At 42.4% G+C, this 21,621-nt stretch overlaps 1 protein-coding gene across 1 annotated transcript in view; it reads left to right on the forward strand.

Moving 5' to 3' along the window:
• The first annotated feature begins 5,313 nt into the window (after positions 1–5,313).
• atp8b5a (ATPase phospholipid transporting 8B5a) overlaps positions 5,314–21,621 on the forward strand; it is a 59,752-nt gene continuing 43,444 nt past the window's right edge. The window contains exon 1 of the mRNA XM_084054575.1: positions 5,314–5,426. The gene's annotated coding sequence lies outside the window, so the exon portion shown is untranslated. The remainder of the gene's footprint in view (positions 5,427–21,621) is intronic.

The following is a 21,621-nucleotide window of genomic DNA, read 5'->3' on the forward strand; positions in this document are numbered from 1 at the left end:
GGGTTAAATCAATCGGAATTGACCATGTAAACACTTTATTCCAGACGCTCCTGTCTGTTTGGAATACATGCATTCCTTTGCGCATGTCCGTGCTTAGTAGGGCTGTCAGAATTGTCCAAAAATGACCTATCAAATCTCTAATTCGGCCACGGTTGGTGCTGAGAAGCGCTCGCTCCTGCGGGATAAAATGAATGATTCTAATAGCGTCATTTAATAAGCCTGTAATGGTTAAGCCCAGACTTGTCCAGGAGAACGGACGCTCCGAGGATTGCTGGCCTAGGCTACACTTATATATGGATCTTTTTCTGAACAGGTATTTTAGTCCTCAGTTTTTAAAAAGAATCCCTGGCCACATGCACATGACAAAGATTTTTTTTTTAAATCCCTATCCACACGTAAACGCAGAAACGCATTGATCATAGACTGTAGTGTTGCGCGCTCTCTCTCTCTCTCTCTCTCTCTCTCTCTCTCTCTCTCTCTCGCTCTCTCTCTCCATTTATTATTATAATGACCATGTGCGAATGCGCGATGACATCATCGTACGGTACCTACATGAGAAATGTGACAAATACTATAGGCTAGCCTACGTTTTACCGTGTCTGGTACCAATACAAAAAAAGAAACTGGTCTGAACTTGTAGATCTGCTACTTTTGCATTAAAACGGCGATGACAAAGGAACACAGGCTTGCACCGCATACAACGGTGCTTGGTGCGTTGCTTCCGGGCCTGCCTACGACTGATAGACCTCCGCCGCGGAGGCACAAGGGGGCTATTGCCTCCTCCCATGCCCACCAGGGGAAGCTCTGCTCCGGGTAGTGGCCCCTGGTCCATGCCCGGGCGTAGGCGGGAACCACTTTGCGCATGTCAAAAGTTATATTCTGAATGAATGCTTTGGTCATGTAAACGAGGAATACTTTTATTCAGGTCCCATGTAAACAGGTGAGTGGATCAGATTCCTCTATTCAGAATGAGTTCATTCGGAATGAATTAATTCTGAATGAATACATGATGGTCCATGTAACTGTGGCCATTGTGAGTTTTTCTGCCACGGGTCACATAGGTCAGCTGCTTTTAGTGCATGACAACTAGGGCTGTCACTATTACAAATTTAAGTTGACGATTTATTGTCACTCAAATAATTCCGATTGACGATTTAATTGTGTGTTTGGCATTGAACATTAGAACTCATGAATAAAAAAACGAAATAATCTGTTTGCCTTTTAGGCTTCCTAATCACAAATTGCACAGGGCAGATAAGACAAATAACTTAAATATTCAAATAAATTATTGACATATTTAATAACAAATGATGCGTTGTAAGCTTGCAGATCTGCTATTTCTACTTGTTTTATATTTTAAAATGTGTGAAAAAAAAATCAATGTGGAAACGATTATAACGATTATGCAAAAATAATTGCGATTATCTCAAATAATTTCGATTAAACGATGATGTAATAATTGTGACAGGCCTAACGACAACGTGTTGCAACAGAGCATAAATTAGGCGGGAGACTTCTTCCCAAGGGGTCATAAAGTAAAAGCAAATACGAGATTAATGTTCCCCCTAAAACCAGCACTTTAAAATGTATAATGACAGAGTCCTACCTGAGCTCCACAATAAAATGAGTAACATCACTGTTTGATCCATTTCTCCAGATGTTTCAGTCACACTTTAGTCTGACCTGGACCTTCACCCTCTATGTTTGAGACATACTGTACACTCTCCACTTCAACCTTATATACAGTATCTTTACCAGGATGCGGTTTCTCTCTTTAACGTCACAGTTTGTGTTTACTGACATTCTGGCAGGAAGCCGCTATCGTTAATGCATCTTCTAATGAATCTGAAGTTAATACACAGTAAATACTGTGTGTGTGTGTGTGTGTGTGTGTGTGTGTGTGTGTGTGTGTGTGTGTGTGTGTGTGTGTGTGTGTGTGTGTGTGTGTGGGCGTGGGCGTGGGCGTGTGCGCGTGCCCCTTTCAGACCAACCTATGTGGTTGAGGTGTGAACTTGTTAGTGGGACTTTCTCATCACAACCCTCTAAAGGGTAGCAAAATGTCTCATTGCTCACTGCTTGACTCTGCTCCACTCTGCAAAAAAAGAAAGAAAAGGTCCTATTTTGCTGACTGGCAGACTTTTCCATTTGAAGGCCTATTTCAGAAACCAACAGAAGCACATTCTTTTGACACAAACACATACAGGGGCGTAGCCAGACCTTTTTTGCAGGGGGCCCAGCTACGTCCTGTCATTTTAATGAGGTGGCACTTGGCAGATAAGAGTATGATACAATTTAAGCCTCTCTAAGGTCTTCCATGTTAATGAGTGCCTGGATACTGTGCATAAATTAGACAATTTTAGGCTAAACTGTTTATTATGTTTTATGCACAAAAAAATGCATTCGGGAGAACCTGGGCTTTCTTTCTGATAAAGTTTGAACTTACTATGAAAAAACACCATTGTGTGGGCATGCCACTACTGACCAAGGAATCAGTAGGCAATGTCCTTTTTTCAAGAGGATTTTATGCTTTTCAGTCTTCATACAGTATAGGCATAATGTAGTCGGAACAGTTCCTGTCCAGAAGGAGGCAGTGGACCACATACACAGCATCCAGCATATTACATAGAGTGTATTGGTTTGATGCTGTGAGATGTCTCTGCATGGTCTGGCTGTAAGGATGGGGGGGGCCTAAGGTGCTAGTCCCAGGTTATACAGATGTGGATGGATTTACTTCATAACTCCCTCCTCCGAACTCAAGCAAAGGATAGAAACTATTAGAAGTATGAATGTAATTCACAGATTGCTTACACATTTTACACTTTGAAGCCCCTCTTCTCTCAGGTAATTCACACACGCACGCACGCACGCACACACACACACACACACACACACACACACACACACACACACACACACACACACACACACACACGTCGCGCGCAGGCAGGCATGCGCGGACACATGCAATAATTAAATGACTCTTAATGTGGGTATAACTGCTCCTAAACTGTCTTTTTCTGAGGCAGAGTAAACCACGCTCCAACTGATGTTCACGAGGGCTTTTTATTTTCACCCAATGTAGACAACGTGAAAAACTGTAAATGAAATGACATAAAACAAACACAAATTTTTAAACAATGAATTATAAAACATCATGAAATACAAATGTCCATGTTGACAATCATACTGTCTTTTTAAATGTCCATGAAATGTCCACATAACAAATGAAATGTCCATCTTTGGTTGCATAAACACACACACAATAAAACAACAATAACAATGACTGAACAGACCAACAAAATAAACAATGACATACCGTGTGCGCCTTCTGCCCAGATATGCTCAGGAGTGTTACCTTTTATCGTTTTATATTTATATATTTTCTTGACACAGACAGAGATCCTCACAGCTCTGAAACTTTGTTTGTTCTGATTACCAGCACCTAAGCTCACGCAGGTGAACCCAATGCTGCCATGATTGGTGTCACGTGATATCTGCTACAGCAGGCCACAATGCAGAGAAAAGTAGAAGGCACTATATCACCATACACATACAATACAGTATAGCATATTACCCAAAATAAACAATATTCAATTTATCATTTTTCAGAAAAATAATAAAATCAAATACCACAAAATTCAACCACTCTCTGGAACAGCTACAGTGGGGGTTATTTGACAAATTTACATATTGAATGACTGCTCTTAAAATAGATATTTACAAAACAAAATGGGGAGGGGTGGGCAATCAATAATTCCCCTTGCAAGTGCACCTCGGCAACCGTCTACTGTAGCTGCTTCCTGCAGCTCTAGATTGATTTTTAGGTCCTGGCTCTGCAGGAGTCTAGTTCTCTATAAGAGGCTAGAGTCTTAAAGATGGGTCGATCTCGTACATGCCTGTGTAGAAAGTAGGGGGGGTGTAGAAAGGGAGGGGGGGCTTATATACCCCCCATTACGTTCTCCTGACTTCACATACAGGTAGATGTGTGTGGCAGCAGCTAAGTAGGCTACTACAGTACAGTACTACTAGAACTGACGGAGACAGACTCCAATAGACAACAGACAACAGAGACAACGGACACACATCTGGAGATAACAGACAAGACACAGATGCCCCACAGAGGCATCAGACTTTCGGATCTCTGAAAGAAGTTATGATGATGGCTTTCTTTAGGAACACACTTTTAATCACAACACACTTATCACAAAGCATTATCAACCAACTCAAACAATTCAAGGATGGACAGATGGAGGGGAGTGCCCCAGCCACCCCTAAGGCCCTAACGCTCATGGTTTTACACAATTATAACACAACACAAGTCAAGTCAACACAATATACATTCTCTCCCAATGCATTCCCATTACAAACAACTTCATTAAATTACATAAAAAACTATAACAAAACTGTATTATTCCCTCTCCCTGTCCACTGTGTACAATGCACAACTCAGGATGCTGGTGCTGTGGCAAACATTCTCTGTCCTGACGACTCTGGTGTCTCATAGCCAATGGGTCTCTCATCCTCCACCCGGTTCTCCTCTGTGTCTGCAAGAGGCCAGTACGTTGCCAGCCGGTCCCAGTGGAGGAATACCTTGCAGACCCCCTACCAGGTTCTTGCAGCTGCTGGAAATAATAATAATAATTATTATTATAATAATTATAATAATTATAGATACATTCTAGAAACAACTGTCCACTGGACCACGTTTATGGCTAACCGACATTAATATTATGTCCCCAAATGTGCGCGTGTGTGCATGCAAGCAACCAAAACAAAAAGAAAGAAAGAAAAAATGATTTCCTTTCTTTGGTCTTCAGGAAATAAAAAGAGACATTTGGCAGTAAGAGAGAGCGGTAGAAATGTGGACTCTCGTGCAGGAGACCCTGGTTCGGATCCTCCTGGTGTCCTGGGTAAGACATAAAACTTGATAAAAGTCACGGATTGCAACAGAAACAAAAGAGGTGGCGTGTGTGTGCGTGTGTGCAGTACAGTGCGTCTACGAGAGGGGAAGTCCAAGTCCAGCGTATGAGACATCGCAGGGGAGGAGCCGTGACTGAGAGAGAAGAAAAGGGACCGTGTGTGTGTGTGTGTGTGTGTGTGTGTGTGTGTGTGTGTGTGTGTGTGCGTGTGTGTGTGCGTGTGTGTGTGCGTGTGTGTGTGTGTGTGTGTGTGTGTGTGTGTGTGTGTGTGTGTGTGCGTGTGTGTGCGCGCGCGCGCGCGCGTGTGTGTTCACGGGCCACTAGAATGAGGGAGGAGTAGGAGAGAGGAGGGAGGGGTGGATGATGTATGTTCAGGACGAGGAGGAGGTTGGAGGGAAACCGTTCACTTCTTGTTTTGATACTTGGATCTTCCAGAGACCTAAGCTGTCTGTCTGTCTGTGCAACTTATTCTGGACATTCTCACACAGACGCACTTAAAGCCAGCAGGTAAGAACAGTGAAAGAATTTCGGAGGAGAGAATTGGGAGAAAGGAGGAGCAGGAGACGGCTAGTTTAGAACGGAGAGAAGTGGGTGAAGGAGGGAGGGAGGAGCAGGAGGAGGAGGAGGAGGAGGAGGAGGAGGAGGAGGAGGAAGAGAGGTTATAGAGAAAACAAGAAAGTGAAGATAACTGTTGAGAGAGCGACAGAAAGTCAGTGTGCAGCCGAGCGTCTCCTCCCCTGAGGGTAATTTTATGCTCGGTTGCGCCTCGCGCCGCTAAAATATCAGACCTACAAGCTCACAACGCGTCGCAGCGCGACGCGTTGTGAGCTTGTAGGTCTGATATTTTCGGCCAGCTACTCCGTAGCGCAACTGTTTTGCCCTTTAATACTCAGCTGAGGAGAGGGCTTGGACTTTTGCGCTGAAGATGAAGCAACAACAGCTGCTGCTGCTAAATTGAGACTTTAAAAGCCTACTTTTGTTTTGTTGCCTTTTATTCATTTAAGTGAGAGAATGACTCAAATCTCAATGGGTTCTTGAGCACGTTAAGGCCAGTCCACACCAATGCAACTCCTTAGTTGCAACTACTTGCAAACGACCCGCAAGTCGCAAACCATTATCCCCAATGGCAGTCGCAAGGAGTTGCATTGGTGTGACATGGCTTCACATTATGAGCTATGAGCTTGTAGATCTGCTATTTTCACTGTTTTTGATTGAAACACCTTCCTACAGCAAAGTATAAAATAGGGTGTTTCAGAAGGTAATGTTTGCGATGACAGCTACCAGTATGCACTGATAGTAGCCTCTAAATATACCTACTGATGGCACTGGTGAGAAAATGTCTTATCATTGCAATTGCTTTGTGTTCCTCATGTAGAAAAACTTACAACAATATCATCACTATTCTGGCACTATGGTGACATTTGGCTAAGTACAGTAAGTAGCCGTGCTTCCAGTGCCTATCTCCTGTTAGCCACGATGTATAAGTACATGTACATTAATGATTGTATGTTGCCAAATCCAACCCTTGATGCTGTCTTCCAAGCACTGCAGTGAGGCATTGGGTACCATACCATTGTTATAGTCTCCTTTGGTATGATTCGGCCAGGGATTGAACCCTGGCCACTGAGCTGGTGACATCAGGCTATTGTACCTGTATCCTTTTTTGAGAGAGAGAGAGAGAGAGAGAGAGAGAGAGAGAGAGAGAGAGAGAGAGAGAGAGAGAGAGAGAGAGAGAGAGAGAGAGAGAGAGGATGATATGCAGCAAAGAGTCGCGATTCGGATTCAAACCCGGGCCAGCTGTTTATGTGGTACTGACACTGTATGTGCTGATTGTGCTCGTGCTTACCATGTGAGACAGTGAGGTGAGGTAACACTTCCTATGAAGCCCATGCCTATAATGCATTATAAATACATAATGCACTATAATCCGCTTATAACACTGCATAATGATAATAGCCATATACATTAATACGTTATGGACACTGGAGCCTTTTTATTTGCTGATGGATTCTAATGCATACTTGACCTTAATGTCATTATGAAATGCTTTATAACATTTTATGATTATTGTTGTAAAGCAATATGAGTATTTATTTGAGTGCATATATGGTATTACACAGTGTTATAAGCAGATTCTAATGCATTATAAGCATGTTTATAATGCATCACAGAATGCTTTCCACATTCCCACACATTGAGTCTCATTGATTATTAATATGACTTATAATATGCTACTATGCTATTCATTTAGCATGCTATTGAAACCTAATGAAAGTCTGTGATGGGTTCAAAATCTTTGGTTCAACGTAGGTCAAAATTACAGATTCATTAGTTGCAGCGGGGGTCCTTGTTGGATATTGATACTGTATGTTCCCGTCCCATGCCGAAGTGGCTGAGCCACCACGTATGAGCCTGGGGAGATGCTGAATCGAAATGTCAGGGGTTTTTATCCGGTAAGATGAGAGGCGGACCACTTATTCTGGCTTCATAGCTGCAGAGGTCACGTGAATAATTCAGTGGCTGATTGTTCGAAGCTTTTGGTGTGCTCAAAGTGCAGCCGTTGTGTGTGCTGTCAAAAGGGTCACCTGTGGCCCTGACTGTGACCTTGCTTGACTCCAGCTCCCCTCACTCTATGGCATCCTGTTGTGGTGAACGTGGCACGCGTGGGAGAACATGACGAACATGTCAGCACCTGCCTGGCCTCTCAAACCATGAGCTGTATGCAGGAAGTAAGGTTGTTGCAAGAACTTGTTGTAAAAGAAATGCTGTATCTGTTTGTTACTATGCTGTAATTTGATTTTAGCTAATGTCAACCCATTAACCCATAAAGACCTGAGGCGATTCTTAAAGGTTCTATGACATTAATTTTCACTTTTTTTTATTTGTTATGTTTTTTTTAGGGTTTTATGACCTCAATTACACTGATCTGAACTGAAAATCTGAACTTTGAACATTCAGTGGATTTTCTGTGGTCTGGGGTTTTCTGAATAATTAGGCTGAAAAGTAATCTGAGCTTGGCCCTTGGGCAGTGTCAAGTCACAGGCCATTAATCCCGCCCACTCTCCTCCTCGTCCCTCCCCTCCCCTATCCTTTACTTTGGGCGGGGGGGGGGGGGAGCAGAGGCGATGATTGACAGGCAAAATCCCTCAACAGCGACACCCGCAGGCAAATATGTATTTTTTCATTGCAGTTGAAAAGGCTTTAGAAACGTGAGAGAAAAACACCTGCAATGGATCACTGGAGTGGAATCTTTTGTTAAAACTTTTTATAGTCGTTTGAAGGACGATGACAAAGACTTTTAATGTGTGGTAAAACTGAATGTCATGAAACCTTTAAAAAAAAAAAAAAAGTTTTTGGAAAAAAAATCTAAAACATTTCTTTTCAATATTTTTCGAAAATAGCAGATCTACAAGCTCATAGCGCGGCACTCAGTGCCGCGCTATGAGCTTGTATATCTGCTATTTTTTTTATAGCAAAAGAAATCTAAAGTGACACAGATGCGTTCCAGGTCTTAATGAGTTAAGCGCTCTACGTCAGTAATATCACCATGGACTAATGTTGCTCACTGATTTCACTATATTTGTCACTTGTTTATATTTCAAATAGGGAAACCATTGACTATAATTGATCAATTATTGTAACCACTTTAAACCTGGTGTCCCTAATTGTATCAAAATGATTCAACATTTGTCAAACTTTTTGACAAGATTTGTTAAATCCTTTTGAAACTGATGCGTTGGTGGCCTTGTAGATCAGCTATCTTCGAATAGGCGAAGTATAAAACACGTCAAGTATAATGTTTGAGTTCAACAGCTTTAATAGTTAGAGTTCAGTGGACTCAAAATGTGAGCCCAGAATGGAAATGATTAGGGTTCTTAACGACATGAACCCTAACGTCTGTATGCTGGGGTGAAGATTAGGCGTAAATATAGATCTGCAAGCTCACAACGGGTCACAACGCAGCATGTCCTGAGCTTGTATATCAGCTACGGTGAAGAGATTTGATGTAGAGGGACTATAGGAGCCGACCAAGTATAGAGCCCCGAGTACCCTGTCAACTATATAGGGTTTCAGTGGTTAAAAAGCATAATTGACTCAAAATAAATATTATTTTCCCAGGAGCCACATTGACACAGTGAGTCAACTTTCATTATAAGCTCTGCTGACATATTAAAAGGAAATAGGAGCGATTCTTTGCAGTGACTGACTTCTCTGTTGTGACCACAAGTTGACACATTAAATGTACTCATTCACTCTGAGACTTCTCAGGAAGCTAATGTTAAAGTTAATGAGTGATCCAGTACTGTCTCTGGCTCACCCACATGCATCCTAGTGTCCCTGTTCTGGGCATGTCATGATAGACGAACTTTCAGCGAATATAGGCAAATATACGGTGAAAACAGACAATCTCAAACAGTTTCATGTTAAAGACTCCCAAATATGTATCAAGTTGCTGACCTCTATTTGATCTGAAGAGTCATTGTTATCCATTCCCTCATTAGGTTAACTCCTAGGTGGTGAGATAATAGTGACATGAATCTGTTCCGCATTCTCATTTCCTCTATTATTTCATGAAACAGGAATTGTCTAAACTTGCGGGAATTAGATATGTTCATGAAAATGGCTGAAATTGTTTGTCTTATATGTACTGTAGTAGAGTACATAATCTATTTCTAAATAGTGTTGTGTTAGTTGGAGACTGATTTGGGCTCATATTAGTCATAATATTTTGAATAGAGATGATACATCTCAAGGGCTTTATCCTTTCAATAAAGGTACTATATAATACAAAAAGGTATGCTTAAGGTAAACAGGGGTGGGTTGAACTCATCACATAGTGTATGTACATACTGTATGCAATAGTTTTAGAAAACCTAGAGAAAGTGAAGCAGTAATGCATTCATTAACCGCATGGCATCTCTATTTCTTTAAAGCGTCAATATCTGATCTACAAGTTTGCAATGTGCCACAATGCGTCACCTCGTTTTGCTTTGTGAGCTTGTAGATTGGCTATTTTAGCTCATTTCGCCCTGATGAAGACCTTCCGAGGTCGAAACATGTTGGCAGTTGCCTTTTAATAAATAAAGGCTGTTCCTCTTTTTTACTCCTGAGTGCCTGGATCGTCTTGTTTTTTCACATGTCTTGATCCCGTCTAATCCGTGAGCACCATAGACACTTTTTACCTTTTTTATCTCCTGTGAGCACCTGGTTGTTTTCATTTTTTTCTGGCTATTTATTTTAGCTATTTGTCATAGAACAAAGTATACAGGGCTAATCATGCTGCATGTGTTTTATTATTCGTCTTCCAGTCTATATCCCCCCAGCGTGGCTCTGCAAGAGTCTAGCCTCCTACAGTATAAGAGGGTCTGTCTGTTTGCCTGTCTGTGTCTCACAAACCGCTGGATAAAGGGGCTCTAATCACGCTGAAACTTTGCCCAAATGTAGAGTCATACATCATAGATATGCCATATAGACGACTGATGTCATATAGATGTATTTTTTTTTTTGCAATACTAATTTCTACATGTTCTATCTATACTTGAGGCGTGTCTTCCTCCCCATAATGGCAGGATGTTGAACTGTCCATTTCAAACATTTCGAAGCTTTCTACAATAGCAAACAGAGCAGATCCACAAGCGTGTAGCTCTGCTCTTGTAGATTGGCCATTTCCGCCATTTGTCGTATGACAAAGTATATAGGGCTTAAGTGGTTAACATTCCTGACTAATGAAAGTGCAAATATGTCTTTGGGAATATACAGTAGTGGAGCCTGAGAGGTGCCATAGCCCAGCAGGAGCTCCCCTACAGAGGCTGTATGTAAACATGTGTACCTGATTCATACATGCATTTGGACAGCAGGGATAATGTGGTGTTTAACAAACTCATTCAGCAGTTTTGCTTTGTTTAAAGGTGCTCTAAGTGATATTTTGGGGGGAAAAGTTAAAGCTCTATAATAATTTCTAAAGCGTTCAGTAACAGGTTCTCCCCGTCTATCCAGCTCTTTAGTGAGCAGAATATGTTTGATAATGATAATTATCTTTTATAATTATCTTTATTCATACAGCACTTTTCATACATCGAAATGCAGCTCAAAGTGCTGTACAAGTACAACACAGCAACAATCTAAACAGATGAAAAACAATACAGCAAAAATAGATGAAAACAACAACAAAACAGCAGCAACATCTAGGTGCTGAGCAATACATCTCATAACATGCTACAGTAGTTAAAACAAAGTTAAAAAGGTGGGTTTTCAGTTTCAAGATGTTGACTGTGCTTGCCTCCCTGATTTCTTGAGGTAATGTGTTCCGCAGATTAGGGGCGCAGCTGATGAATGCAGCATCCATGAGATAGGCTGGGCCCATACCATGTAGTGCATACCATGTAGTGCTTTAAAAACAAGTGGCAAAATGTTAAACAAGTCGACTCTAAATGAAACAGGTGTCACAACCCGGCCTGTGGGCCATGACAAATTGAGGAGGACACGATGGTAGTGCTTAAAAGTAACAGTGATTTATTAACATAAGCTATAAACTTAAATGTTTTACAAAAGGTATGTGGTGTGTAATTCAGTAATCAGTAGTGTCAGCAATGTATGGATGTGTGTTCAATGTAGTGTGGGGTGTTGTAAAGTGTGTGAACTCAGTCATAAGGCAAAGAAACAAAGGGTGCTGTCATCTGGTGAGAGATTCCTAGAATGGCTGCCACCCACTGTTATATAGGGCTCCAGGGAGCATTGATCAGGTGCTCCCAATGCACCTAATGAGGAACCCCAAGTTGGCCGACGCCTATAGGATATCTGTGAGAGATAGAGACACATAGGGGAGTACACCATACAACCACACAGGCCCTGTGTGGTCAGACCAAGGGGCCGTGGCCCGCGACACAGGGAGCCAATGTAAAGTAGCCAAGACTGGGGTGATATAATGCTCACGTCTTCTGGTTCTTGTTCGAAGTCTAGCTGCAGAGTTCTGAATTAATTGCAGTCTCTGTAGGGATTTCTTGGGGCAGGTTGATGTTATCCAATCAGGAGAGAGAAACCACTTATCAGCTTCAATTTTATAGTGTTGCAGTTCCAATTTTGTCTTCTCATTTTTATTTGTCTGTGTCATCCCTTCCAATTGCACTTCTTTATCCTGCATTCTGCATGAGTTCTGTCTCCTGATTGAGACCTGTAGAGATGGGGGTGCCCCTGTTATTGTAAAAACACTCTATAGCAATGATTACTATGGGAATAGAGCTAAACACTTATTCTAACAACAGCACAACTCCTGTTTTAACACATACCTATACTGTCAGGGAGACTTGTATGTTCTGTAGACAACTGATGGATATACGTAGCTGACGTTTAGGCTCCTCACCAGTGTTTCACTCAGGATGTGGTGATGCAGCAAGCGAGCAAAGGCTGCAAGAAGAGATGCGACCACACACGTCCCACTCAAACCACCCATGCCTTCTCCCCCAACCATTGGCCACGTTCAGCTTTCATGTTGAACATTTAGGGGGCAGGTGACATTTAGGTCACAATTTGATGAAAGTTTGACTCATTATTGTAGGCTACTTGAGGTTCAACCTCAAGTATAGCCAAATGTTCATTCTAGGTCAACCGTTGACCTAGAATCAACGTTTGGCCCAACACAAACTTTCACAGACGCTGAGGTTCTTCCTAAGTTAGACATTTACACACTGCCACAGTGATGAATGCAAAGTACTACTTAAATTCATTATCAAATATAAATGTCAGGGATAAAACATAACATCCCCACTGGCTATACAAATGAATGACCGGGTCCAGAGGGGAGATATCAAAAGCAGAGTCGTGGACCCCCCATCCCCCATCCCCTCCAGCCTCCAGCAAATCCAACCCTTGGTGCTAATTATAGCCAGTGGTTTGATAAGACAAGTACCTGTTGATAGACATACCAGTCTAGGGTGGATTACATACGACACAGTAAAATCCTCGATGTTAATTTAACTCAGAGAGTGTACAAATGTGGTTACATTGTGTGCACTTGCTGAGTTACAAATGAAATGAACACATTAAGACTGAGGAGGATTTTACCGTGTCGTTTTGTGAACATTCTCTGGCTCTTTCTCTTGCACACTTTTATTTTGAATACCTGACTTCCTCCGGCCTCCCTCTAAAAACCGGGCTGCAATGAGTTACACAAACTCTGTTTGCTATTAAACGAAACACGCATGGGCCAAGAACCTTGCCTAGGGGCATCCCAAAGCACATACTGTAATATCTTCTCATTTGTTAGGCTGATGGTTGCTAGGCCTTTTTTCTTCTTGTGTGATACTATGAAAACAAAGTAACCATTGATCCTGTTTCAATCCATCAACAAAACAAAACAAAACAAAACAAAACACGAATAACCCTTTTGATGAACAGGAGATATATAGACAATTCTTGATAAAAACAAACACTAACACTATCACTTAAATACATGTAAACACATGTGACCCCGGTCAGTGAAGTATAGGGTTTAAGTGGTTAAAGAACAACATTAAAATACTGCATATTTCCTGAGGGTAACACATTAATAGCCTGGTAAACCCTCCCTCCGGAAATCTCATTTCCATTTGATGTCAGGAGTGAGTCTGGCATGATCGCCCATTGTGGGGGTTTCTAGTGGAATTACCAACTAACCGAGCCTATCAGCGTCGTCGCTCATCGTTCTGTGATTGACAGCGACAGTTGGCTAATCAGGTGGCGAGTTCGAGTGAGCCCGAATGGGACCGAGTGCAGCCGACAAAAATGGAACGATCCGCCATTGTTTCTGTGGCCAGTTACACTTTTTACTTTCGTTTTTAAAACGCTCTCAAACTTATTTTTTGAGGCACGGAATTTACTTTTAAGATATCGTTTGGATAGAATTTAGTTGTTTAACTTCATATATGTGGTCAATTAATCATGACAGAGCCTATTTAAAAATAAAAATTTAGAGAACCGGGAGGGGCGGGCAGTGCCACGCATGTATCCAAATAAGGCAACCTATTTTGGGCATTGCCGTCTCAAAAGTCCCGTTGCGTCACATTAGTCTGGAGGTCTGCTGATTGGCTGGAGGGGAACAACGATCATTGGCTGGAGGGGTTGTCAGTCAACGGTATTACCACAGATATAGAAACCTAGATACCTCATTGGCCTCTGCAGTTCATTGGAGCGACATGCTGGGTATGGTGGCCACCATATTTCCGGGGGGAATGGGCACTGGCCAATCACAGCGTGTTGACTACTGGCCAACCACAGCGCGTCTTTTCCAGGACTTGTCAGAATCTAGCTGTCCCGCCCCTACCTGCCTCTGATTGGCCTACTGAACGCCCCCTTCTGTGACGCACACGGAAATTTCCAGCTGCCCCCCAGAAGCGGAAGCGTGTCCGCCATACACACGCTTCAGAGCCAAAGGAGGCGTCTACCTTTATATGTCTATAAGGCCTTTTTCCATTACAGCTTATAGACCAGTCCAGTCCAGCATATACCAGACCAGAACCGCACCGCTTCAAAATATCTACCGTTTCCATTACACAAAAGTACCCCTGCTCAAATCCACAGGTATGAGTAGCAGACTCCGGTCATTCACACTCATTTGTAATGTAAATTTTTGCCTAACAATGGAATGTAGGTGAGTGGCCAACTGTCCTGTATACAAATGCAAATCACCTGTGCACGTGGCCCAGCTTGGCCTAGCTCAGACCTACCCAGGACTGGGTCCTTTTTAGGCACCAGTTTAGTACCACTTACACACCACTCTACCCACTTCATTGTAGTGGAAACCGTTGCTGTGGTGGTCGGTGTGGTGTGGTGTGGGGTGAGGCCATGCATATGGAAAGCCGCCATATGGGTATTACTCCCGCCCAACTCCAGCCCACAGCCAATATTGCAGAATGGGGGATCATGCCAGACTCACTCCTGAAATCAAATGGAAATGAGATTTCCGGAGGGAGGGTTTACCAGGCTAACACATTAAAGCAGTGCTTCTCAACCTTTTTGCCCACAAGGCCCCCCTACAGTATGTATAAGGAAATAGTACACAGCCCCCAAAGGGGACGTAGCTGCCTGTTAGCATTACACCCTCTAAACCTCTAATGGTGCTATATAGCACCTATCTTTAAAGGTGCCATATAGCACCTTTAAAGATAGAACCATTAGAGGCTCCCCTATGAGTATGAGCCGAAGAACCACTTTTAGTGGTACTCCATTTCTGTTTAGTGTGTGTACGGTATACACACGTGTGTGTGTGTGTGTGTGTGTGTGTGTGTGTGTGTGTGTGTGTGTGTGTGTGTGTGTGTGTGTGTGTGTGTGTGTGTGTGTGTGTGTGTGTGTGTGTGTGTGTGTGTGTGTGTGTGTGTGTGTGTGAGTGAGTGAGTGAGTGAGTGAGTGAGTGAGTGAGTGAGTGAGTGAGTGAGTGAGTGAGTGTGTGTGTATTTGTGCGTGCGTGTGCGTGTGCGTGCGTGCGTGTGTGGACACACATACAAAGACATCTGTGTTTGCAGCCATTAGGTAGACCAGCACCGTATTCACTGGCTGGAAAATAAACCTCTCTCTCTCTCTTTGTCTCACACACGCACATGCACACGCACGTGCACACACACACACACGCACACGCGCACACGCACACGCACACGCACACGCACACGCACACGCACACACACACACACACACACACACACACACACGTACACCTGTGCTCTAAGGAGAAGGCTCTTTCTTTGAGTTGAACACAAGCGGTGGGTTTTCATAATAGACCACTGTGTGCTCAGCGAAACCAGAGATCACTGACTGGACCTTGTGCACACGACCTCTGACCTCTTTGGTCAAACACAGGTGACTGAGACAGAGGGGTGTACTGTCGTCTGCTGAGGCATTGTTTGCTGAGATGATGTTAAATTCCTTTACCTTTGTTCATCATTGGCGTTGGAGTTGGTTGCTTAGTACGCCCCCAGTACCTGCTCATGTTTGTCTCCTATAAACCAGCGGTTCTCAAACTTTTTCATGTCAAGGACCTCCAAAATGATATATTATGTATTTGGCTGCGGACCCCTATCTCAAAAATATTTTGTGCCAGGAACCGCCAGAAGCAAAGGTTTGCTTAAAAAAAAAAAAGCAGATCTACAAGCTCATATCGCGGCACGAAGTGACACGTTATGAAATAGTATATCTGCTATTTCTGAATAGCCAAAGTATAAAATATGGTTAAAGTGGTTAAAATGTAACGCTACATTAACACATTTTGCTGGGGACGCCCTGGTACCCCCCAAGGACCCCTGGGGTCCCCAGACCCCTGCAGGGGTCCTTGGCCACTTTGAGAACCACTGTCCTATACTGTCTCCCTCTCAGCCGTCCTACTTTGTGTCTCTCCTACGCTGTCTCCGCTCTCAGCTTTCCTCATTTCTGTCTCTCCTACACTGTCTCACTCTCAGCTGTCTTACACTCTGTCTCTCCGACGCTGTTTTGTTGGACTATTCTCTCATATTGTAGTGTTCTTCTCACAAATAATTCTGGAGCCATTGTCAAAGACAATGAACGTACTGCATGTATTCTTATTGTCAAAACAAAACAAAACAAAACAAAACAAAACAAAACATGTACACTTTCAAGGTAGGCAGATGGGGTTCTTTAACACATATTAATGAGGCCAGGTGATGTGCTAAAGCATCCTGTGTAGTAGTAGCTGCCAGGCTCAGTTCATGGATATCATAGCAAAAAACTGGGCTTGTGACATCTAGGATGATTATGCAAGGCCTGGTTCAACAGAGATGAAAATCTCAAACCACAGCCTGGCCATGGTAGACCCATCATCAGCCAACTAAGGCCTTATCTCCACTGCTTATTGCTGAAGATAGATTACAACCGCAGCAAGAAACTCTCACAGATGAATGCTAGTATATCATTCCATTGTATCATTCTAACCAAAATGATACTCTGGTAGAGGTTTGGGGGTTGTGTAGGCTAGTTACCTTGCCGTGATGGTATTGGTTTGCATTCTTTTATGTGCTAAATGAGTGGCTTTGAGAGCTTTTTAAGAGCTGTTTAAGAGCTGCCGTACGACGAAGCATACATCAGGCTTTACAGCAGCCGTGGTTGGACTGTGAAGACCTTCCTCTCAGTTTCACTTTACACCTTTTTTTTTTCTTTTTACAATCTAGTCAGATCTTGATCAAATCAAACTGCCATAATCTAACAAGTCACAACATTTAACATTATTTTGATCATCAACAGGAAGAATGTGGCACGCATTAACCACATGAACCCTAGCATCCCTGTTCTGGGTGTGTCATAACAGGAAAACATTCTGCGAAAATGGGCGATCTACACTCTCGCAACACTTCGCCATATGACGCATTGTGAGCTTGTAGAATGCCTATTTTTTAACCAAAGAGATTTGGTGCAGACTAGAGGGGGAAGAAAAGGAGGGGACCAAGTTTAGACCCCCGGTGGACCCTGGTCAAAGAAATATATATGGTAACTTACTCAGTGGTGGAAAGTAACTAAGTACATTTACTTACTACTTAAGGATAATTTTTAAGCATTTTTACTTTTCTGGAGTATTTCCTATTTTCAGTACTTTTACTTCTACTCCACTGCATCTGAGAGGCCAATATTGTACTTTTTACTCCACTACAATTATTTGAAAACGAGTTAATAGTTACTTTGTAGATTTTTTTCAGACCTATGTATACTTTGGCTATTTGAAAATAGCCGATCTACAAGCTCACAACACATCTGCTATTTTGAAAGGATTTTATACATACATGTATGATGAACTTGTGAAATGGGACATTGTGCATAATGAGTACTTTTACTTTTAGTACTTAAGTATATTTTCAGGCCAATACTTTTGGTACTTTTACTCAAGTACATTTTAAACACTGGTATTTCTACATTCTGGTATCGCTACTCTTACTTAAGTACAAAATGTGAGTACTTCTTCCACCACTGCTCTTACTCAAAGAGGCTCGAGTAAGAGAAAGTTCCACGCGTTGACATTTCCTTAATGGTCTTTTAAAAAGGGCTGGTTAGGGGTGTGTGGTTGCATTACTTTGTCTGGCCCTGTACCCCAGGGTCTTGGGTGGAAAATAAGACCGGTTTGTCCATTCAGTGGGGCTGTGCTTGTGCTGCTTGAATACAGTAGACTGCACTGTTTGACAGGGTTTATCAGGCAGAGAATAGAATAGAAGAATATAGCTGCAAGCAGCGATAATATGGGGCCAGGAGAGAGAAATGATAATTCCTTTAACAGGTCAGTTCATGAAAGTCCTTGCGGTCTTGTTTCCAATGAGTGCCTGTGAGCAATTAGGGGTTAAGAGTCTTGCTCAGGGACAAATTTCATTTCATCGACACATTTGCTGACCTGGCCTGGAATCGTACCTGGGGCAACCAGAGTCTCTGGCTCCCTAGGCGGGCTCACTAACCACTCAGCTATGGCCACCCCTCAGAGAGAGAGAGAGAGAGAGAGAGAGAGAGAGAGAGAGAGAGAGAGAGAGAGAGAGAGAGAGAGAGAGAGAGAGAGAGAGAGAGAGAGAGAGAGAGAGAGAGAGAGAGAGAGAGAGAGAGAGAGAGAGAGAGAGAGAGAGAGGAGACATAGAGAGAGACAAATGGAATAGATTGAAGAGACAGAGAGAGAGACATGGAAACGGAATAGATTGAAGAGAAAGACATGGAATAGATTGAAGAGAGAGAGAGAGAGCGCCATGGAAACGGAATAGATTGAGTCATGTTTTTTGCATTTCAACTTAAATGAGTCTGCATCAAGTGAGGCTTGAACCGGCAACCTTACGGTCATGAAGCACTCTTAGGTAGCTGCAACACTACCTATAGTGCTATATCTTTGTCCAGGCTGATATTGTCTGTTGAGGATCACAAACTCTTGCCTTCTGTCATGACCCAAGCCCCTGTTTCACTAACACTAAGATCACTCGTTCACAAACCATTTACCAATGAAGAAATTGTACATCTCCTCAGAACCAAAATTAGTGAAAGTAGCCGATCTACAAGCTCACAAACCATTAAAAGTTGTCAGATTGTACATTGGCTATTTTCACAATGAAGTATGTTATACATTGAAAAAACATACTCTCATTGCTATCTGAAAAGTTGTGAGATTGTAGATCAGCTGTATGTAAAAAACACTCAATTAAGTATTTCATGTTATCTTTAACAATTGCAGATGTATTCATTGATAGTCATGTTGTGTGAAATGCAACTCAGATGAAGTCTGCACCAAGTGAGGCTTGAACTGGTGACCTTCAGGTTGTGGGGCACACATTTAAGCGAGAAGCCACCAACAGACAAGAACCTGTGAAAAAGGAGAGCACACAGATCATACAGTTTCACGCAAATAGCTGAAAAATCCTGGGTTTAAGTGTTTTTCAAACTGCTCAAGATTGCGGACAATCTAAGGGCGGTGCTTACTGGTCAACGTGATAGATGTGTTCCTCATTAGTCAAGGCACATGTGTAAGCAGGTCTAATGGCTGTCGGCCAAACGAGGCATGACTTTTGCCTGTTTAAAGTTTCAATTTTCAAAAAATTGCTATAGCGCCCCCGTTTGACCAATTGGAGTAAGATTGGTTTCAGTGATATTTGGAATGGCCCTTTACATTTCTGCAAAGTTTCAAAGAATGGTAAGTCTGCATGTATGTGTTAGGGGCAGATGAATAATTGTCATAAAACTGCAATATTCATTGGCTCATTAAAGCTTCATTTTTTCACTTATGGAAGATATTTTGCAAACGTTTTTTGGTATAGGTCCAAAGTTCATGTGTAAAAAGTTTCGTGCAGATTACTCAAAAATCCCAGGAGGAGATAGGTTTTAACTGTTTTTAATAAAATTCCAAATGGTGGGAGATCTAAAGGTCAGAGGTCAAAAGTCAGAGTGTGAAAGTTGTTCAGCATGAGGAGACGCATGTGTGCATCGAAGTTTCATGGCTGTAGGTCAAACACGGCATGAGTTGTACCTGTTCAAAGTTGGCATTTTTCAATTGAGTGCTATAGCGCCACCTTTTGACGAAAGATTGTGAGAATTATTTCTTGATCGTTTTTCATGACCATCTATCATATGGCCGAGTTTCATAAAAAGCGACTGCACGGTTCAGCCAGAACTGCCAAAAGTGGCAGAAGAAGAAGAAACGGAAATAATGCGAATAACAATATGGGTCCATGCTGGAAGCCTGGCCCCATAAATAGATACAATTATCAATACTAGACCATACCCGGTCGACGCATCCGTGGGGGGATATGCGCACATGATCTGGCAACCCGGGAGGCGACATTGTTTCACACATAAACGCTAATAAGAAGCTGAGATTTGATGAAATTGAAAAACGGGCTTCACAGTTAAGTTCAGATGGTAATGGTCAATGGCTCTGTGCAAAATCAGAGCAATTGCTCCAGCCACTGAGGAGAACCGGGTAGTGACACCACTACAGACAGACAGACAGACAGACAGAGGTTACTAGAATTATAGTAGGATATTTCATAGACGTAGTCAGTGGTGGAAAAAGTACTCACATGTTTTACTTCAGTAAAAGTATCGATACTGCAGCGTCGAAATACTCTGTTACAAGTAAAAGCCTGGTAATCAAAATTGACTTGAGTAAAAGTACAAAAGTATCGGCATCAAAATATACTTGAAGTACCAAAAGTAAAAGTACTCATTATGCAGAATGTCCCATTTCAAGTTTTCAAATGTATAAATATCTTTGAAAATAGCAGATCTACAAGCTCACAATACGTTGCATCGTACTTAGTTACTTTCCTAGTTAGGGTTTGGCAAACTCAGAGTCAAACAGGATCTGTCATGTAAAATTAAGGTCCCAGATTAGGCTAACCCTAAATACACCTGATTTATGGGGGGCGAGGGTGTTAAACCTCCCATCTCCACATTTAAACTTTTTATGTTTGTTTGTTTGTTTGTTTGTTTGTTTGCTCTGTAAATGAATGTCCTACTTTGTAGTATGATAGTGACTGCATGTACCAGACAGTTGTAAGCTGTTACTGAGCCATTGGAAGATACTACTAACTGTATCTGTACTCTACTTGCATAATCAAAATCTCTTAAATTGGACCACAGCCACTGACAGTGTTGCAACATCTAGGAACTTGTGCGAACCGCACTTGTAAGTTTCCTCCTCTACCCCGGATTTGAACCCGGTTTCCTGCACAGGTGCTGAGATGTTTACCATCGAGCTAATAGAGCCTGCCTGCTCGCTCAGGGGATAAATGTAATCTTGACCATCAGGGATAAATTCGTGTCAGATCCTGTGTCTAGGTGAGGCATGACAAAATCTAAATGTCTCAATAGAAGAGCAGGGAGACAAAATACAACCACCCCAATTGTAATATTGTATTAACAGACTCTAATTACCATACACATTGGACAAAATTACAGTTTATTCATTTAAAAAGTGACATAGTGCTGCTTTAACCAGGAGAAGTTCTTGCTGAATAAAATTGTAGGTGCAAAGACAGTTGATTGTCAGCCAACCAAAGTCCTCATCCCTCTGGTGAGTATTGTTGGTGGCTCACAGCATGCCTGTTAAAGTCATTGAACACACATGTGGATGCTATTTATAGCCGCAGCAGTGATGTCATGGCAGAGAGCTACAGTATGAGGGGCCGCCTCCCCCTCAAACCACTGTTTCCTGTTTAGAGATCTTAAACAGGAGCAGATGGCCCCTCCGACACACACTTACACAATG

Source organism: Gymnoscopelus microlampas, assembly GCF_963454915.1.
Source record: "Gymnoscopelus microlampas genome assembly, chromosome: 4".
In the NCBI taxonomy this organism is placed as follows: domain Eukaryota; kingdom Metazoa; phylum Chordata; class Actinopteri; order Myctophiformes; family Myctophidae; genus Gymnoscopelus; species Gymnoscopelus microlampas.